Here is a 15401-nt window from a genome sequence, read left to right as displayed (position 1 = left end):
TTCATTCACCTGCACATCTACCAATGTAATATATGCCATCATGTGCTAGCAATACCCCTCTGCTATATACATCGGCCAAACCGGACAGTCCCTACGTAAAAGAATAAATGGACACAAATCAGATATTAGGAATAGCAATATACAAAAACCTGCAGGAGAACACTTCAATCTCCCTGGACACACAATAGCAGATTTAAAGGTAGCCATCCTGCAGCAAAAAAAACTACAGGGAAGTCTAACCTGTATTTTTTATTGGACCAGCTTCTGTTGGTGAATGAGGCAAGCTTCCAAGTTGCACGGAGTTGTTCTTCAGTCACTTTCCCAGACCTACAGAGCAGTTCTGTGTGGCAAAAGTGCGTCTCTTTCACCAACAGAAGTTGGGACTGACAGGGCAGCATAGAACAAGGGATTCCATTTTATTTTGTGGGTTTTCTCCCCATGCGGCTCATTAAATAACAAACTTACTCTATAACATATGCCCCCTAATAATAGCAACAGTGTTTCCTATTTTATGCATTGACTATATATCTGTGCCATGCTAGGAGCATCACTGGCAGTTGGAATAAGCAGATGTAAGACTAAAATTCATGTGAGCGTAAAACCAGAGACAATTAGTACTAGTTCAAAACAAAAATAAAATCAATGTGCTGCTAATGGAGCCACTAGAAATAAAAAATATGAAGTATAATAATAACAAGGAGGTAAGGAACATTTTTCCCCATTTGCTGAAGATTCAAAGCCAGTATCATCCACGACGTACAAGTTAGTGTGTGTTAGAATCCATTTGTCCTACTTATCCCACTTAATTAACTTGCAAATGAATGGAACCAAGTGTAAGATGCTATAATGTGCATGCTAAGGAGCTGAAACTTAATGTAGGGAATGGAGTTTGCAGTTACTTAGATTTACACCTTCCTAGGTCCTTTTCCCCGTGTCACGTGACCGACAGCAGCTTGGTTGTACTCTCCGTAAGTGGGTCAACCTGAGATGTGATATGTAAGTTAGCTGCTAAGTGGATGTGAGTCTAAGAACTAGATTATGAAACCCTTACACAAATTTGTGAGCACTGACTCACAACCCATGCCTTCGAGGGTGGATAAGAATTGGACAATCCACCCCTAAAATAAGTCTAAGGCAGTAAAGCAACTCATGTGGCCCTTCAGGGTATGTCTAGGCTACATGGCTCCGTCGACAGAGCCATGTAGATTAGGTTTCTAGACATAGGAAAATGAAGCAGCAATTTAAATAATTGCCGCTTCATTTACATCAAAATGGCTGCCGTGCTGTGCCGATCAGCTGTTTGGCGGCACAGCGCGATAGTCTGAACGTTCCATGGTCGACAAGGGAAGCCCTTGTCGATTGCAGAGTGTCCAGACTATTGCCGCCAAATACTACCGAAGCCCTTGTCGACCTCCCCGGTAAACCTCATTCCACAAGGCGTAATGGGGCGGTCGACAAGGGCTTCCCTTGTCAACCACGGAGTGTCCAGACTACCATGCTGTGCCACCAAACAGCTGATTGGCATAGCCCGGCAGCCATTTTGATGTAATTGGAGCGGTGATTATTTAAATTGCTGCTTAATTTTCCTATGTCTAGTAAACTAATCTACATGGCTCCGTCGAAGGAGCCATGTAGTCTAGACATACCCTCAGGGTCCTATGGGAGACATTTTGTTTACTGTTGCCCATGTGCAGGATTGCCAGATTCTGCTGACTTTTGTCCATGATGGTTTTTTTCCTAGCGGTATTACTAAAGTGACACACAGGTAAAGCAAGGACACATGAGGGGTGGTGTGTGCTGATTGCACACAGTATTGACTGTGAGAGCCATGTGCTCCCTCTGCTGCCAATCAAAGCGTGCTACAGTTCAATCAGCTCATCCCACAAATTCACGGGACACAAGTGCCGTTAGCAAAAGTACCGGCTTGATGACGACCATCTTGCGGCCCACTGAGATGCAGGAGTGCCATCCATGCGGCTCACTCACTAGCCTAGGTTGCCCATCATTGGTCTAAGGGGATGGAACTTGGTTTGACATAGACTTGGAAGGAGCCAGAACATACAAAAGAGATCATTGTGGGTTCCCCCTAAGCTTTTGAGAAGCAGAGGGGCAAGGCAAGTTGTATAAGTGGTGTAAGTTAGAACTCCTTGCCCACAGGCTCCATGACCTACACACTCTACCCATGTGTATAGAAGTGGAAAGTTTAACTTACACTCCAGCAAAATGGAAGGAGGCCTAAGAATGCAAAAGTTCAAGTAGCCCCCCTCCTGTTTCAACATGCACTTCCCCGGGCCTTCTCCAAGGTCCTTAACAAACATCTAACTACTTCCACTTGAAGTCAGTGGAGCAGTGCCAACATAAAATAGGCAGGAAGCTGACTTGTTACCTGTCATGCAGACCTAGGCTAGGCCAAATCATCAAGACAAGAGTGAGTATCCCGAAACAAGCAACATCTTCCCCATTGACTCTGTATGCTCAGCACGGTCCTGTTCACAAGTCAAAGACCCACCGGGAAATGGCTGTTTGAGATTCTGCTGCCTTTTCATGGACATGTGTGGATAGCCTATGCAACACATGGAAAAGGTTTGTTTTATTTGTCAAGCAAAACTGATGACCTTTCATTGGCTTTGGGAGGATATCTGCATTTGGTTTCATGGAAGGATTTCATAAGTGCCTATAGCGGTAATTTGTAGGCAAACAATTAGCTTCCTTCTGCTGGAAGTTGATAATAACCGCAGGCATGCTTTAGAGCTGCCTTTTATAATAAAGAAGAAAGGAAGTTTCTGAAAGGGGTTTTACTCTCGTAATTCATCAAAATGAACTTTTATCTTGGATAGATAGCAGAACTATTTAAGCTGCTTTATTGGTTTGTTTGCAATGAGCCTGAATGCTTGTATTTCCATATTTAATTGCATCTAATAAGTGTCACATTACTAATCAATGTTACATTCTTTCCCGGACTCTTCCTACTAATTCACAAGCCTTCATTAGGAAAAAAAAATCAGTGATGTTTGAGACGCTGTACTATAAAATGAGGAAATAATTTAAAATTAGCAATACAGCAATATTAGCTCAAGAGACCGAGGCTATACAAAACATTTATTGATTCATTTTTGTTCTGTTTTAGAGCCGGATCCATTCAAATCTATGAGCTTGGCTCAGGTCCTAAGGCTGCAAAACTGAATAGGTTTCTTTTCCTGGAGTTGTGTGCCAGTTTATAGCTGAAAGACCTAGTGATGTGGAATGGAAGGAATTGACTGTACTAGTCTTTATGTTCTCTGAGTGTTTTTGATAGATCTGGGATTTTCAAGTTAGGAAAGTTATGGTGTTCCACACAGCTGTGCAATTGGAATACAACCAACCAATATTTTATTTGGTAAAAATAAGCCCTTTCTTCCAAGAGATTTAAGGTCTAATTCTGCAATTCATATGCAGGCAAAACACACCCTGATTTTTCCAGGTGTTCTGCTTATGAAACACCACAAGTTGTACTGACAGCCATTAAAATATACTTTTAGGTGGGGAAAGGTAACTCAAATTTGGAAGTTGCTCTTCTCCCTTTGGCTTCATTTGTGCAAGTCCTTATGAATATTCCAGTTGAAAATCATCTTGATTTCCTCTTTTTTCGAGGTTGACTATGTGATTTGAACAGATATTACTTGTAGGCTTCCAAATCACACCTGGTCCATGTTCTAAAATACCTAAAGCCCCCCAATTCATTCACTCTCAATCAGCAATGCTGTATATTCACTGGCTTAGCCAGTTCATTTAGATTTAACAAGATGGGTACAGCGTCTTTATCCAACGTCAATTGATTGCAAAAAAGAGCACTGAGTGGAAGCTTAATGAGCATGTAAGTGATAAGTTCAATTACCCCATAATGATTTGGAAATTACATGAGCTACACATTTTGTGATTGTGTCCTTATAGAAAACACACACAACTTGCGAGGAGATTTTAGCTCTTTAATGAACAGTTTTAAAAGCCTATTCCGGGCTTAATCAGATATCAATTAGTTGAGAAAAGAAAATCTTAAGCGAACATTTATTAACTATGTTAATTGACAGCAGCCTTAGCAGACAGTATATTGTAGAGCAGAAGCCCATTTTCACAACCATGTGCAATGCGGCATGGTGGGTGCAGTCCATCCAGAGCTCATGGCTCCCCTTCGCAATCTGTGAAACATTCAGTTCTTCCCCGGCACTTAATGTATTCAATACATTGCTAATTATGCAGGCCTCTCTTAAACAAGTGGGCATTAAATATGTATCAGATTTGCACTATCTCCAGAACATTTTTTCAGCCTTATTATGTAGTCTTTGAAACCAGCGCCTGCTATTTAATTAGCAGATAACATGGTGGATTATTAAATTTGAAACGTAGCCATTTTGGCAGCATTTAACGCGTTGCCATTTATTATGGATGCTAATGCAGAATGCCTCTTACTTCTATGTCTTCCTTATTGGTGGAAGGATAATATTTAGGACAATGGCCACAACAGGGTACCTTCTCCGAAATATGATTTTATATTTAATTATATTTTATGGAAACCAAAGTGACTGAGGACTCTCCATTTGTAAGGACATAGTGAAATTCAAAAACAAGATGTCCCATTAGATCTTTGTTTTAACACACCCAAAGGCTACGTCTAGACTGGCAAGAATTTCCGAAAATGCTTTTAACAGAAAAGTTTTCTGTTAAAAGCATTTTCGGAAAAGCACATCTAGATTGGCAGGATGCTTTTCCGCAAAAGCACTTTTTCTGGAAAAGCGTCCGTGGCCAATCTAGACGCGGTTTTCCGCAAAAAAACCCCGATCGCCATTTTCGCGATCGGGGCTTTTTTGCAGAAAACACTACTGTGCTGTTTACACTGGCCCTTTTGGGCAAAAGTCTTTCGGAAAAAGACTTTTGCCCAAATGGGAGCAGCATAGATTTTCCGGAAAATCACTGACGATCTTACATGAGATCGTCAGTGCTTTTCTGGAAATTCAAGCAGCCAGTGTAGACAGCTGGCAAGTTTTTCCACAAAATCAGATGAAAAATTTGCCAGTCTAGACACAGCCAAAGATTTCTTAGAGATTTCCAGAAAGTTACTTCTCTTTGTCTTGTTTAACTAATATTTAAATTGCTAAACCCTTGGGTAAATTGGCTGTCTTTGTTGATTTCTACTATCGCTGTACAATACTTTGATATTCTTGATCCATGTTAAATATGTCTAATTAGGTTTTTTTTAAAGTGTAAGTATATTTATCCATGTCAGAACAAAGGAAAACTGAATATTAAACCCATTGCCTCTTCACCAGCAACAGCACACTTATTTATTTTTTGAGGGCATATCTATACTTACCAGAAGATAGATGCTCCAGAGATTGATGTTCTGGTGTTTGATTTAGCGGGTCTAGTGTAGACCCATGAATCAAATGCTGAGGGCAGCTCCCACTAGCAGCCAGTACACCTCCTTTTGTGAGGAGTAAGGGAAGCCAATGGGAACATTTGCTCCCGTCGGCCTCCCACAGTTTGGATGCCTCCATGGCTCAGCTTTAAATTAAGCAAAATGAGTAGCTGGAGTTACATACGTTAAGATGACCTTCCAGGTCCAGTGTAGACCTGGCCTGAGGAAGGGCTAGACCCTGCTCAGCCTGGCCCCAGAAAACATTCACACTGGCCTCAGCCAAGTTTTTAAGAAGAGGAATATAAAGTGAGGCTCCTAAATGCCTGTTCTTGTGGTTCAGACATTGGGGATCAGATTACTGCCCAAGCTCTGGGACCTCGCAAAGGTTCTAGAGCTCTCGTTACTACCTGACTCGGAACGTCTACACCACAATTCAACTGCCTCTTAACACAAACCCAAATCAGTCATCGTGGGTGGCTCGTTGCAGTGTAGACAAGCCCTCTGGGTCCTGGGCACCTGCCTGAGCTCTCATCATCCTTTATTAGGCCTAAGCATTCCTTAACTAATTAACTTCCACCTCACTACTCCACCAATTAGCTATCCATGGATCTGGGTTGGCTCCTTCTCCTTAGCAGAGCCTGTCACAGGGAGCTAGGGTGCCTCACCCCTCGGAGAGCCAGCCCCTGTGACTGTCCCTAACCTTCGTTGTGGCTCTAAGCATCGCTGGAATGCAACAATAAATTGTAAGCTCTTGTTGCATCACATGGATAGCAAAATTAAATACATTTTAACTTGAAGAAAGCTGCAGTCAACACCCTGGAGGTTCTTTCTGCCCTTCCTTCCCACTGCAATGCTTACAGTTGGCTCTCCCCAAATACATCTATCGAGTAGTATGGAGTGATACAATGATTAAACTTCCAGTGCCCATCTGGAATCCTGGGGTACCAGAGCTGGTGAGGTGCCTGTTTTATACGCCTTTCTGATGCAATAAGGTCATTGTTGGAGGCACCTGCGGTGGCAAATTTCAAAGCCATAAGTGAGCAGTGGTGGAAGATTTAGTGTAAAACTTAGGTGCTCCATCAGCCTGTTATCTAACCCTGTTTTCACGGGTGGGGGGGGGGGTCCTTGATAGGTGATAAATTGTACCCTATTTGCATTACAGTTTCCACTGTACTTTCAAAGATGGTTCATTACAATTACAAAGTTAGCAAGCACAGCCAAGACCTTTAAGTAGACCATACATCAGAAATAAAAGGCTGTGGGTGTGGGGAGGAGGGGAGGTTGTTTTGAGTTTTGCTTGTCTGACTCAGATCAGTCATGAGGAGGAAAAAGAAGGATTCCATTAGGGATGATGATGTTTGGTTGATTTTTCTGTACCCCTGATGGGGAGAAAAGGTTCATGATGGGTTAAAGCCTATGGGAAAGCCGTCCACATGTTAGGAAAGCAGAAGTAAATAGGGAAAATTCAGATAGGACATGCATCACACCAAATAAGTATGGAATAATCTGCGAGGTTAGCCAGTCTCTAGCCGTGTGTGCCACCTCCATTGATCAGAACACTGACAGATTATAAAATGGAGGTGTGGATTGTGAGACCTGGGGGGTGGCACAAACACACATATGAAGACATGATCCCTGCCCCAAATTCTGTGGGACTAGGAAGAGCACTTGAGTACCACTATTCTGTCTCTCCTGTGAGCTGTAGTATTTTGGTCTAATTTCAGTTAGCGGTGCGAGGGTTGGAGTGTGTTGATGGCCTGCAATATACAGGAGGCCAGATTGGATGACTTGCTGATCCCTTCTAGTCTTCAAAGCTATGACTTATGTGTGGGTGGACTTTCCAGAGCAGGAGTATGGTGTTGAGACAAATCAGTAGGCATGCATTAACAGGAGTGTTGTGAGCAAGACATGAGAAGTCATTCTTCCGCTCTACTCTGTGCTGATAAGTTGGAGAATTGTGTCCAGTTCTGGGCACCACATTTCAAGAAAGATGTGGAGAAATTGGAGAAGATCCAGAGAAGAGCAAAAAATGATGAAAGGTCTAGAAAACATGACCTCTGAGGGAAGACTGAAAGAATTGGGTTTGTTTAGTTTGGAAAAGAGAAGAATGAGAAAGGACATGATAGCAGTTTTCAAGTATCTAAACGGTGTCACAAGGAAGAGGGAGAAAAATTGTTCTCCTTAGAATTTGGGGATAGAACCAAGAAGCAATGGGGTTACATTGCAGAAAGGGAGGTTTAGGTTGGATGTTAGGAAAAACTTCCTGTCAGGGTGGTTAAGAACTGGAATAAATTGCCTACGTATATTTAAGAGCAGGTTAGATAGGCATCCATCAGAGATGATCTAGATGGTGCTTGGTCCTGTCATGAGGGCAGAGAACTGGACTCGATGACCTCTCAAGGTCCCTTCCGGCCCTAGGAATCTAGGATTCTATGGGCCAGACAGCATATTCCTGCAAGCTGTCACATTTCTTATCTTCTCAACATGCAGCAGAAATGTTACCCACTAGCCAGCCCACTGACTTTTTGAAAGATTTCCATTCCTCCTATACTGAGCACCCTTCTCCCCTTGCTTTAACTCTCCCTGAGAAGTACAATCAGCGAGCCTCCTTCACCTGCCTCTTCTGCACTATTAAAATGCACTTCCTGTAGCACCGCAGTGCCTGTGTTAATCTGACTAACAGCCTCATCCTGCACTAGGGAGGTGAGCGGGAATGCCATCGCCTGATGAGTGGGAGCAGGACCAAGCTCCAGCCCCATTAGGCAGTCTGCATTCCTGCAAATCGCTGCACTGCAGAGGTTTAATTGTCGTCAGGCGTACAACAGTCTCCCTTTTGCAGTACTCTGTATTGGTGCTGACTGTCTTGCTAGGTAGCAGCCTCGTAGGTTTGCTAGAGGGCCTCTGAGGACAAAAAAGCAACCACCTCTTCTGATGGGGAGATGAGTAATAGTTTCTGTGACTTCCACGTCCAACCTTTTGAGAGTTGTGTGATTATTTAAAATCAATATATCTGTATGACAACCCATAATTTCTGGCAATGATCTGACAGCGTTCCAAGGGAATACTGCCTCCTCGCACAGTGCTGGATACAGAATCCAAAGCAGAAACATCAAAGCTCATTTTTCTTTCCCATCACTCACTCCACAATGAAAGGAGGCTGAAACTGAACAACAGAGGATTATTATAACCGCTGATTTTTTTTTTTCACTCTTTCAACCACACTGCATTCTGAGGTAGTGGCTCGCATGTGCCATGTGTGTAGGTAAGATTGTGAAGAAATTGTTACTGTGTAAGTTACTCGGTGGAACTGCTAATTCAATGTTATAAGCAACGAATAATACTGGGACACCTTAGAGACTAACCAAAATACATAGAATCATGAGCTTTTGTGGGCAAAACCCACTTCATCAGATGAGTTGGAGTGGAAATAACAGAAACCAAGAGCTATATATAACAGCAGAAGAAGTACCTGTTAATTGTAGAACCTGTGTTAATGAGGCTAATTAAGTGGCTTTTGATGTGATAATCCAGATGTTAGAAGTAAGAAAAACTGGGTTTGTAATGTGCCAACTAGTTGACACCTTTAACAACCAGTATCCCACCTTTAACATGTGCATTTCTACATCAAAAGCTATGTATGGGACACATCCAGCCCACTTAATTAGCCTCATTAACACAGGTCCTACAATTAACAGGTACATCTTTTGCTGTGATATGTAGCTCTTGGTTTCTGTTATTTCCACTCCAACTCCCCCGATGAAGTAGGTATTTCTCATGAAAGCTCATGGTTTTATATATTCTGGTTAGTCTCTGAGGCTATGCTTACACTACCAGGTTATTTTCATAGAATCATAGAATACTAGGACTGGAAGGGACCTCGAGAGGTCATCAAGTCCAGTCTGCTACCCTCATGGCAGGACCAAATACTGTCTAGACCATCTCTGATAGACATTTATCTAACCTATTTTTAAATGTCTCCAGAGATGGGGATTCCACAACCTCCCTGGGTAATTTATTCCAGTGTTTGACCACCCTGACAATTAGGAACTTTTTCCTAATGTCCAACCTAAACCTCCCTTACTGCAGTTTAAGCCCATTGCTTCTTGTTCTATCTCCAGAGGCCAAGATGAACAAGTTTTCTCCCTCCTCCTTATGACACCCTTTTAGATACCTGAAAACGGCTATCATGTCCCCCCTCAGTCTTCTCTTTTCTAAACTAAACAAACCCAATTCTTTCATCCTTCCTTCATAGGTCATGTTCTTGTTGCTCTTCTCTGGACCGTCTCCAATTTCTCCACTTCTTTTGCAATAAGTTATTTAAAAATAATAGCTCCCTAAGGCTACATCTAGACTGCAAGCCTCTTTCGAAAAAGAGCATCTAGATCTAGACTACAGCCAGTACTTTTGAAAAAGCAAGCTGGTTTTTCAAAAGAGAGCACCCAGGCAGTCTTTGCATTACAGTTTGCATTACATAGCGCCTTTTTTCGAAAGAGTACTTTTGAAAAAAGGCATTATTCCTCGTAAAACGAGGTTTTCTGTGGTCAAAAAAACTGCATTCTTCGATTTACATTTGAAAGAATGCAGCAGCAGTCTAGATGCAGGTAAAGATTTTTTGAAAAAAAGTCACTTTTTTCGAAAAATCCCTGTAGTCTAGACACACCCTAAGGCTATGTCTAGACGACACCGTTTTTTTGAAAAAAGTAGCCTATTTTCGAAAAAATTTCACCTGCATCTAAACCGCCATCGTGTTCTTTCTAAACTAAATTGAATGAACACAGCGTTTTTTTCAACAGTGGTAAAGCTCTTTTTATGAGGGAAGAATGCCTTTTTTCGAAAGAGCTCTTCCGAAAAAAAGCATTCTTGAACGCTAACAGAGCTTTTTCGAAAGAGAGTGTCCAGATTGCCTGAGTGCTCTCTTTCAAAAAAGCGGATCACTTTTTTGAAAGTCTTGTGGATGTCTAGACGATCACTTTTGAAAGAGGCTCTTTCGAAAAAGCCTCTTTCGAAAGAGGCGTGTAGTCTAGGCATACCCACAATACGTATTTTGAAATAAGCCTATTCCTCTTCATGAGCAGGAGTTATTTCAAAATAACAAGCCCCTTATTTTGAAATAACGGGTGTGGTAGTATGGATGCTTGCCTTCTTATTTCAAAACAAGGGGAGTTATTTCAAAATAACTCCCCAGTGTAGACAAGCCCTAAGGTGCCACAGGACCATTCATTGTTTTTAAAGTTTAAGACTCATAAGTTTCATATCCCCTCAATATTTCAAGGATTCTGTTTAAATACAGGGAAAAGCCAGCATAGCCATAACTGGTGCTACTGATTCTCAGGTTTGATTTTTTTTCTCTGTTGACGAGAAAGTGGAAGGTTACTAGGGAGAGGAAAAGCATGAGAAAGGAGAGGAGATAAGTGACTAGGAGCACAGGAGGAGGAGGTAAAGAAGAGCACCTGGGAATTGTAGAAGAGGGAGATGAAGGAAGAAGGATTAGCGGAGGAGAAGGGAGGGAGACTGAAGAGGGACCCTACAGGAAATAAGGCTGAAACAAGTGTGGTGGGCAGCAATGATGGGTGTTGCAGCTACAGGAAGAATGAAAGGGACAGAAGCAGGTGCACAAGAGGCAGCTATGAAGAGATGGGCCAACTTGGAGTGAGGCCAGGCCTGGAAGGAGAACAGCTTCTTCCCAAATGTGAAATCGGAACCCTTCCTTCTCTCTTGGTGACGCTGCCTGTTCAGCTGTCCATGCCCCTCCCTGCCTTTGCCTGGGCACTACCGGCCATTCATCATAATTCATCTGCCTGATTAGTGCTACTTATTTCTGTCACTGCCCTTCCCTGATAAAGCTACTCCAGCACTTGTATTTTTAGTCACTTTATCCTCCAAGAGGTGACAAGGAGAAGAATCGGGCGTCCAAGGACAGTGCAATGCATGATACTGCTGAGAATCTTACTGCCTGGGGGAAATAGGCTGGTTAACAAGTGTACCCTGCAAGATAAAAGCCACCACTTGTTATCTAAACTTACATCTGTGGTACATGCTCTTCCCTTTGGGGATATTTCAGCTGACAGACAAACACAGGCCTGGATAAGTCAGGAAAAGAAGGAACATTTTTGGAGAGGAGTTAGAAATAGGAGAGGAGATGGAACGGATGATTCATCATTCTCAATTCTCGGAATAGAGTTACTAAATTTGCAAATTCCACTTAATTGTTTTTTTCCTCCACACACTTGGCTGGAAACAGCTGTTCACTCTGCCACCATTGGCACCTGATTTCATCATAAAAAATGAACTATCCTTGGAAGAGGCCTTGCATTTCCTCAAGCTGGTTCATAAGAGGTTTGCAGAAAAGAAAATGTCATTATTGAGAGGTGACCCGATCCTGAAAGCTGGTGGCTTCTATCACTACAGGTTGAACCTCTCTCATCCAGAACTCTCTTATCCAGAAACACCCAGGGTCCGGCACGATTTAATTTAGACGTATGTCCACTTTTCAGGGGGTGGTCAAGTTTCCTACGGTCCCATAAAGTTTGTTTACAGCCCCCAGTCCTGGCTCAGTGTTCTGTGCTGTTATTTAGCTCTAACTTACCCCTAAATGTCCTCTAAAAGCCCAGTAAGCAGTGGCAGTACAGGTAATGCTGCAGAAAACACTGACCTCCCCTGGTCCGGAAAACACTCTCATTTGGAACCAGCCTAGTCCTCAGGGTGCTGGACATGAGAGGTTCATCCTGTAGCAGAACGGCAAGGGGAAGAACAGATCCATTTGCCACCTTAATCTGAAAATTTTCATTTCCTGGTGCCTACTCTCTGTGAATATTTTATCACTCTGGTTTACTGTCAGGAATATTTGTGGACACGGGACATGTTCAGCATATATTGATGTCTATTTGGAAGAATGCACATTGTAGTCATGAGTATTCCCATCGGAAACCCATTCTCAGAGTTACTCTAATGAGTGAAGGAAGAAAAATATCTCGATGACCTAGGTGTGGCCTACATGACAAATCAAACATCTTGTATTTGGAGTATAGAATACCTGCCACCTGCCTGCTTCTCAATGAGCTAATGACCGAGAATTATGTGCAGGAAGCTACAGCCAGTTCCCTTAATCAACAGAAAGAGACGGATGGGATTGGTAAGGTATGCTTTAAAAAATTATTTGCTCAACACTACTAATGAGATCAGTGACAACTGTTCGGTTGTTCCAGTCACACTGATTGTATTGATGAATCCTGCCTTGTTTCCTAGCACCCGATCGAGCAACGATGTCTCACGCACAGGAAAAGGTGGAGGGTGAGCATAAATAGTGTTGTGCACCATTAAGACTGCTGGGGTCATCCCATGATTTTGTGCTGCTGTGAGTGAGGTGCGCTATGATTCTTCCCCAGAGAATTGCAGAAGAACTTGCCTGATGTTTGGGGCATACTGGAGGAAATGTAGGAAAGCGCTGCCCTCCAGTCTTCACTGCAAAGTGGGCAGGTTAACAGCCCAAATGAAAGCGGCACCAGAACTCTAGCCCACGCCCCCAGCTGTGCCAGCTCATCTGAGGACAGACTCCCACACTGAGGGTGCATCTGCACTGCACCCGTAGCTTGAAATGAGCTACACAATTTGAGCTATGCAAATTATGTAGCTTATTTTGAGTGTGTTTCAAAAGACCCTATTTCGAAATTTGGCACTGTCTACACAGCGCCAAATTTCTAAATAGAGCACTATACTGAAACTTTCTTTAATCTTTGTGGAAGGAGGTTTACAGGGATATTGGAATAGCGTGCCTGCTATTTTGAAAGCTATTTTGAAATAACAGGCATGCTGACAAGACACAGAAAATGCTATTTTGGGATACTAGAAGTATCCCAAAATAGCACCGTTGTCTAGACGCACCACTGTCTAGACGCACACTCAGAGAGTGGGTTTCAGGTACGGGTGCCCCAATGCATGTAGACCATGTCTTTACTAAACGAAAGATCGATGCTGCTGTGATAAATCATCCCGAGTTCGATTTAGCAGGTCTAGTTCAGACTCACTAAATCAAACTCAGAGGGTGCCCCTATTGGCAGCTAGTACTTCTGATTCTGTGAGGAGTAAGGGAAGCCGACTGGAGCATTTGCTCCCATCAGCCTCCCTTTGTGGGGATGGCGGGAAACTTGAAACAAGGTACATCGACTCCAGCTACATAATTAACGTAGCTGAAGCTGCCTATCTTGATTTGAATTCCCTTTTAGTGTAGACTTGGCCTGAGAGAGGCCCTTGAGCTGTAGAGCAAGCATACACCTTCCCTCCATATGAATGCAGAGTTCTCTCATACCAACCCACTCTCACTCATCAATCCTTTACATTGAGGTAGACTCAATATATTCAGGGAGCAAAAGCAAGCTGGCAGGTCTTCCTCCCTGGGAGCTAAGATCAGTGATTCCTCCCCAATTCTGTTTTATAATGCACAATATAGGACGGCTGTCATCTCTCCATGCTTCCCTTCCTATGAATTACAGGTTACCTCATTAAGAGCTTTGTAAGATCTCCCAAATTCAAAATACAAGGCATCTCTGTGCATCATGCCTGTTTATGATGAACCACAGTGTCTTCATACTTCACAGTGAAATTCTGCTGTACTTTCTCCCTGTCTGGCAATGCTACAATTGACTTAATGTGTTGGTCAAGATGCAGGCCCATTGTTGGGAAGCTTCTTTATGACCCCTGAGGTATTGTATATATTTGCATTTCAGTGATAGTTCTGGTTTGAGTTGTGAGGCGATGCTGAAGGGTCCCAATACTGTCCAATATAAATGGTGCATAAGATCCCATATCATGCAAATGGCACTAACTCCTGAGGGCATTGTACGTGTTTATAATAAAGCGCTAGAATGTGCAGGAACAAATTGAAGTCGATTTGATTAAAATTAAGACTCCTTTCCTCCCCATCAGTGTGCACTGGTGGTGTTAAAATGGAACAATGACACAGCTGCGATGGAACAATATCAGAGAAATTACGGTAGGCATTGACTACAGACAAAATTATAAGGTTAGAGTTGCTATTCGCATTCAGAGATCCAACTGGCTGCATAGGCAAAAATGCTTCATATCATGAATTGTAAAAGGAACCCATTTAAATTTCCTTCATCTGGATAAGTAAAATAATGGAGCAAATACAGTAACAATAATAGCGCTCAGCTTTTGTACCGAACTTTTCATCTATGTCTTTCCAAGGCATTGAAGAAAGGACTTAATTATATGTGCAACTTTAAGCACATAAGCAGTGCCATAAAAGTTGTTGGGGCCCTGATTCAGGAAAGATTTTAGCATGTTCCTGACTTTAATCTGTAGGCCATATGAGGAGAAATTGATAAGATTGGGTTTTTCAACTTACAAAAAAAGGACACTTATGGTACGTGTACACAGTCGCGCATAGGTCGACCGAAGCTATGCAATTTGAGCTGCACAGGCTGTGTAGCTTATTTCGGGAGCTTATTTTGATATTTGGTGGTCTACACAGCTAGTACGGCATCCTCATTTTTCCTCATGCAACAAGGTTTACAGGAAGCCAGAATAAGATACCTGTTATTTCAAATCTATTTCGAAATAACGGACGTGTTGTTAAGAAGCTCACAATGCTGTTTCAGGATAATGGATGTTATCTCAAAATAGTGCCACTGTGTAGACGTACACTATGGGGCTACATCTACATTGGCAAGATTCTGTGCAATTATTTTTAACGCAAGAGTTTTTGTGTTAAAGTATTTGCGCAAGAGAGCATCTACACTAGCATGCTTTTGCGCAAAAGCATCCGTGCCAGTGTAGACGCTCTCTTGCGCAAGAAAGCTCCAATGGCCATTTTAGCCATCAGGCTTTCTTCCGCAAAAAATTCATGTTGCCTGTCTACACTGGCCTTTTGCACAAGAACACTTGCACAAGAGGGCTTATTCCTGAGTGGGAGCATCATAGTTCTTGCGCGAGAAGCACTGATTTCTTACATTAGAACATCAATGTTCTTGCGCAAGAACTCGCGGCCAGT

This window comes from Pelodiscus sinensis, chromosome 16, assembly GCF_052426305.1.
Source record: "Pelodiscus sinensis isolate ZL-2025 chromosome 16, ASM5242630v1, whole genome shotgun sequence".
NCBI classification, from domain to species: Eukaryota; Metazoa; Chordata; order Testudines; family Trionychidae; genus Pelodiscus; species Pelodiscus sinensis.
The sequence above is the reverse complement of the archived record's forward strand: the minus strand, read 5'-3'. Positions refer to the sequence as shown.